Raw genomic sequence first — 7135 nt, 5'->3', positions numbered from 1 at the left:
AAATCTACTTCTGTCTTTTGAAGCCCCTAATTCGGATCAATAGCAGTGTTGAGAACACCACCTGAGCCCTTTTTATTTTATTTCTGTTTTCTCACCAAGAAGAATGACCTTTGAACTGGAATGTGCAAAACAAAAAATGGTTTACAAGGAGTTGATAACCAGGATAAGTAAGGAGAACAGTAATAAGCACTTAGCTACCATTGATGAATTCAACTCACCTGACCCAAATGAACTATATTCTTGAGTGCTGAAACTAGCAATTGTGATTGCCTAATTACTCAGTGATATTGTAAAGATGGTACACAATGGGAGAGATACTATAGGATAGAAACAAGGTAAATATTGTTCTGTTTTACACACACACATAAACATACATATATACACAGTTCAGACATTTATTTTTCCCCTTCTAGTTTCCTCTACCCATTGAGAAAGGAAAAAGGCAGGCAGGCAGGAAGGCAGGAAGGTAGGCAGGAAGGCAGGAAGGCAGGCAGGAAGGAAGGAAGGAAGGAAGAAAGGAAGAAAGGAGGGAAGATAAGGAAGCAAGAAAAAGAGGGAGAGAGGGAGGAAAAGAGACTTTTGTATCAACTCAGCAAAGTCAAGCACACCTAGTAATTTTGATAATAGGGGGAAAAAAATAGAATTCTCAATTTATAATCCAGGGAACTTGATCTTGATTCCTAGAAAAAAAATCTAGAATGATTTTTTTCCCTGAGGCAATTGGAGTTAAGTGACTTGCCCAGAGTCACAAAGCTAGGAAGTGTTAAGTGTCTGAAGTCAGATTTGAACTCAAGTTCTCCTGACTAGAAGGAATTTTTTATTTATTTATTTATTTTTATTCATTTTTCCAAATTATCCCCTCCCTCCCTCCACTCCCTCCACTCCCTCCCCCCGATGGCAGGTAATCCCATACATTTTACATGTGTTACAATATAACCTAGATACAATATATGTGTGTAAATACCATTTTCTTGTTGTACATTAATTATTAGCTTCCGAAGGTATAAGTAACCTGGGTAGATAGACAGTAGTGCTAACAGTTTACATTCACTTCCCAGTGTTCCTTCTCTGGGTGTAGTTGTTTCTGTCCATCATTGATCAACTGGAAGTGAGTTGGATCTTCTTTCCTTTTTCCTTCCCTTCCTCCATTCCTCTTGCTCTCCCTCCCCTTTCTCTTCTGTTAGTTCCTTCCTTCAAACGTACACATAAGAATCAGGTGAGGTAACATAATAATAATAATAATACACATTTACATTGTGCTTCAAGGTTTACAAAATGCTTTCCCCAAAACAACAAACTGAAGTAAGTGATAAAAGAATTAACTTTAATTTACCAATGAGGAAATTAAAGCTCAGGAAAGGTAATTGGTCCTGCTTCACCATAGTCATGTGGTCCATGGTCACACAGCTAGCAAATGTTAAGAACCCAACTTTAAAGTGAATATGAATGAAAAACTTATTTATTAAGTTATGATTTGATGCCAGATAGTTGGTTAACAACTAACAGTTCCAGCTCTTGTTTTTTAATAGAGGAAGAAAACAGGGGGAATGACAGAGAGGCCTGATTTAGTCTGAAAAGTCACAAGAATGGCAGTTGAATGACACATCTTTTCTAGGAATAGCAGGGTTGATTTGATTAATTTTCCCAGAGCTAGGAAGTTGGGGAGTGCTCAAGGGAAGGCAGAGGTGGGAGTCAGTTCAACTTAACCACATCATAAGAAACTAAGCTTAAAGATAGACTCTAAGGTCTATGAATTTTGAGGCTTCAGTCTAAATTGCCATTTATTTATTTCTCATCTGCAGTATAAAGACTCTCTGAAATCAGAGACCCTGAGTTCAAATTATACCTGTGACACTATTTGTGAAATGTTGCTCAGTCATTCTACTTCTCAAGGCCTCGGTTTCCTAATTTATAAAATGAGGGTATTAGACTCGAAGGCCTCTGATATCCCTTCCAACTCAAGGTCTATGATTATTTTTTCTTGCGTTTCTCTTAGTCTGCATTTAAGAAATGTATTTCTCTCTGAGATAGTTAAGATATGATACCAGAATGACAAAAGCTCCTAATTGCTGAGAATTTAATATTCTTCTTCCTGAAATCTCTGTATATCCCTGAATTTGCATAGTACATTACATATAACTATTCAATCATTATTGACTGGTTCTTGGCTGGAGACAATACCTTGATGTAAATGCCATTGGTTTATAAATGTGAATTTTAGATAGACATGAAATTGATTTATAGACCTGGAACCACAATGGTGTAGACAGTTTGGGGCCAATATGATGTGAGCCAAAGTATATGAGGCACTGTAGAAAATATCAGGGAGCAGAGAGTGAAAAGTGTAGAGAAGAGGAGGAGAATGAATGGTATGAGCCAAAAGTAGAAGAGAGATAATAAATCAAAGCTGAAGTCAATAGAATAGCAGCTTGTGCAATTGGACCAAGACTAAAAATGTATGGGAAAAAGAAGTTCGGAAAAGTTTAGAATGGCATAGAACTGCAGGAATAGCCGTTAGAACAGAACAGACCTTTCTACAAAGATCAAAAACTAGCATACCTGGCCTAAAATGGCAATAGGCAAAGGTTTTGATTTTTTGTTGTTGTTTATTTGTTTGTTTGTTTTGTTTTAAGTCAGAATTGAGCATGGGGATAAATAAATATGGATTGTACAATTGCTCTAGGCATATCAGAAATATTAGAATCCTATCTATACAATTCTTGAGTTTAGTTGGGAAATGTTTAACAAAATAAATAAAAATACAATACAATGTAGATAGTGTTAATTTGTACTTTTTAAAGTCAATTACTTACCTTACCCACATTACCCAAGTTACCACAAGGGTTTGTTTTTTTTTCTATTTGAGTTTGACACCACTAGTCTGTACCATAAGATCTAATATTATAGCAAAGTATTTCATATATATTTAGTTTGAGATAAATTGATAATCATCTACAGAAAAGAGATTACTCTTCTCCCTCATCTACATCTCTGGAGTCTCAGGCTTCTTTCAAGATTTAGCTAAAGTTTTACTTTCCACAGGAGGCTTTTGCCACACATCCCTCCCTCCATATGTTGGAGCTTTTTCATCTTACTTTGATAATGCTTTATTTTGCATACACATATATATCATATAAATGTTATGTTGCATCAGTTCATACAAGCCTCCCCATAGTTTGCCCAGTCTCTACGCCAAGGTATCAATCAAAGTTAACAATGTATTGGAAAAAGAAAAAGACATAACAAATGAACAACCATCATACCAAAAACAATAAAACAAAACAAAATAAAAAAAACTCTCACAAACACAAAACTCAGTATGGTATAGATAAAGTGAGAGAGAGAGAGAGAGAGAGAGAGGAGAGAGAGAGAGAGAGAGAGAGAGAGAGAGAGAGAGAGAGAGAGAGAGAGAGAGAGAGAGAAAGAACACTAGATTTGGAAAGCTAGATTCAAATTTCATATGTGCTATTTAGCTTATATATGGATTCAGATGTTTACTTCTCTTCCTGCTTTTTATCTCAATTTCCTACCTACAAAATGAATAGGATTAAATGATATTTAAGTTTCCTTCCAATGCTAATCCCATAATCCTTGATGCTAAAAGGTAACATGATATAGTAGAATCAGTATGAGACTGGGGTTCAGGAAAATCAGATTTGGATTCCCATCAGAGGTACTTACTTTCTAAGTAGTGTTTAATCTTTGTAAGGCTCATTTAACTCACCTGTATAAAGTGTATAATGATAATAATACCTCCAAAAGATTATTTTAAGGATAAATAAGACAATGTAAAGCACTTTGGAAATCTTAAACTATTATATAAATGTAAAATATTATAATTGTTATCTATGATTCTATGAGGTAGCATAAATAATGCCATTTCCTCAATAGTGTACAATGTATATTGGGGTGGGGAGAGGAAATTAAGGTTAAGGGACTTGCAAGGGTCACAAAACTAGTAACTGAGATTAGATATGAACTCAGGGTTTCCCATTTCCAGGGTGAGTGCTCCATCTACTGTGCTAACTTACTACTTCTTAGATAATGTTACATTGAGAAATCATTAGCATCTCACTGATGCCTGGAGTAAGCGATTTTGAGAACTTCAAATTATCTAAAAAAAGACTTTTTCTATACATAAAAATAGTAGCTCTTTATAAGGAAGTGTCCCAGAATTTCATACAGAAATTATCCAAATTCATCTAATAAAAGGGTCATCTACCTTCCTGTATTTAAAAAAAAATAATAATGTTTGCTGGCATTTTTTTTTTTTTGAAAATCCATAACAGAAGGATCGTAGTAAAATTAGTGAAATAGCTCCAAAGAATATATTCTAGGCTTTTAGAGGGTTGAGGAAAGAGGAACTCAGATTTTTTTTTTAGAAGATCACTTCTTTGTTTTCCCAGTATCCCCTTCCTAGGCTACTAGATTTGGAGTTTGAGAATGTGGATTTATATCCTGACACTACTGCTCCCTACCTGTTTGGCCCCACATCCCACTTTTTCAATTCCACATTCTACTAATGAAGAATGGAAGAGAATAAGCATTTATATGTTGCCTAGAGGCAATGTACTCTGTGAGCACTTTAATCTCATTTGAATTTTCATTCAAAACCTAGGAAGCTTGGAGATATGAGAAGCAAGCAAAAAAGAGCTTAAGTGATTTGACCAGATTTATGTAGCTAGTAAGTGTCTAAGAGTGAATTTGAACTTAGACCCTCCTAAAATGAAGCATTTTATCCATTGTGCCCTCTACCTGCCTCTGAGGAAAAAATATTAGTTCAGGAACCAAGGAGTCATCTAAACAGGATTTTGGAGGAATGTTTTTCAGGTGACTGATCAAGAAAATTAGAGATACCTCAGATAGATAAAGATAAAGATGCACCACAAATTATCTTTCATCTGCAATCTGACCCTCCAGCCAAATGACAATTCATTTTTTTTAAATTTTTATTGACATCTTTAGAATTTGCGTCTCTTTGAACATCATACACAGTAATAACAAGATTATGATATAACCAACTGTGATGGATTTGGCTCTTTTCAACAATGCAATGATTCAAGGCAATTCCAATAGACTTGGGGTGCAACCACATGCAGAGAGAACTATGGAGACTTAATATGGATCAAAGGATAGTATTTTCACCTTTTTTATTCTTATTGTTTGATTACTTCTTGTTCTTTTTCTTTCCTGTGGTTCCCTCCCCCCATACTTTTGATCTGATTTTTCTTGGGCAGCATGACCAATATGGAAAGTTGTTTAGGAGAATTGCACATGTTTAACCTATATTGTATTGGTTGCTGTCTGGAAGAAGGGAGAAGAGAGGGCAGAAAAATTTCAAACTCAAGGTTTTGCAAAGATGAATGTTGAAAATTATCTTTGTATGTATTTGCAAAAATAGATTAAAAATAAATAAATAAAACTAAAAAGTTGAAAAAAACAAAAATAAAAAAGGAATTTACATCTCTTTTAACTCTATCCTTCTTCTTTCCACTATCAAGAGGCTTATCCCTAGTAACAAAGAATAAAAGAGGGGAAAAAATGATTTAGGAGTGGTTCAGTAAACCTAACTAGCACAGCAACCACATTTGATAGTATAAGGAAGGAGATTAATATCTCTCTCTCTCTCTCTCTCTCATCTCTCTCTCTCTCTCTCTCTCTCTCTCTCTCTCTCTCTCTCTCTTTCTCTTTCTCTCTCTCTCTTTTGGTGAGGCAATTAAGGTTAAGTAACTTTCCCAGGGTCTTACAACTTAGAATTGTTATGTGTTTTGATTTGAACTCAGGACCTGTGCTTTATTTACTATGCCATCGAGGTGCCCCTGTAACATTTTCTCCATACTTCTTGCCAAAACTTGTTCATTATAGTTATAGTGTTGTTTATTTTGTGGTTGTTATTATTTTCACTTGTGTGTCTTTAAATATTGTGATGTATTGTTTTCCTGATCCTATTTATTACATTTAGTATTGTTATAATAGTTTTCCCATGTTTCTCCACATTCTTCCCATTTGTTGTTTTTGGCAACGCTATAATATCCTATTCTACTCATTCCACTTGATCAATAGGTATCTAATTTATTCCTGAGCTTTCTGGTCAATTGGGGTTGGGACTAGAGGATAAGGAGCAAGATATAGATAATGAGTTTCTAATTGTCTCCCATTTCATAGACTGATCTTGCATCCACTTTCTCTAGTACTGAGCCATTTCTTATGTATCCTAAACCCAATACTCACCACTGAAATTTAACACTTTCCATTGTGATCCTTGAAAATTGACTTTTTAAAGGATCAAGTAACAAGATAGAGGAGGGCCAGTTTTGACTAGTTTTGAAGAAGTTTTAGTATTCTAGGGCCAAGTGGGATTTGGAAAAGATGGATGTATTTTCTGGACCTTCAGTAGAGATGGTTAAATATATAAAGGAACTACAAAAAAAAAAAAAAAAAAAAAAAAAAAAAAAAAACCCAAAAAAACAGTGAGGTCAGATAATAACCTGAACCAATAATGTAGTAGGAAGTTTGCACTTTCTAGAAGAAAATAGATTCCAAAGAACCTTCCCTTACAGGATGGGGTACTAAAAATCTGCATTAAACTATTTCTTTTTGAACTTCTTTGACCCAGGAACAAGGTGCAACAAAGTAAGTAGAATGATGCTGGAGTACAAGTGAAGAAGAAATGGGTAATTAGTTAGAATAATTTGACAAAAGAGGTGAATATTGCAGGCCAAAAAGTTTTAAAGTAAACAGATCATTTCTACCCTCAAAATGCCTTTCACAAATCATTTTTCAAAATGTATATTTTTTTCCACAGATGCTAGATTGAAATGGAAATGCTTCTGAATCAACTTAATCTTTCTTTTTCTCTCGCTACAAATTGAGAGATCAGGAGAACCAATTTCTTTCTTTTGTGAGGAGAACAGTCCACAGGTTTCTAAAGCAGAGAGCGAGAAATTGATTTCAGCTCAGACTCACAAACGTTTTTAACACACAAAGGCTGAGTGTCTCTTTAACTCTGGACTGAGAAGGTTGTAATTGCCCTTTCTCACTGAAAGTAGCATTAAAGCAGCAGGTGACTGACTCAGAGACAGAAATTCCATCAAAAGAGGAGTGAGCACATCCACATTTCAGGTAAGTTTAGCTT

Source organism: Sminthopsis crassicaudata, chromosome 1, assembly GCF_048593235.1.
Source record: "Sminthopsis crassicaudata isolate SCR6 chromosome 1, ASM4859323v1, whole genome shotgun sequence".
Lineage (NCBI taxonomy): Eukaryota > Metazoa > Chordata > Mammalia > Dasyuromorphia > Dasyuridae > Sminthopsis > Sminthopsis crassicaudata.
The sequence above is the reverse complement of the archived record's forward strand: the minus strand, read 5'-3'. Positions refer to the sequence as shown.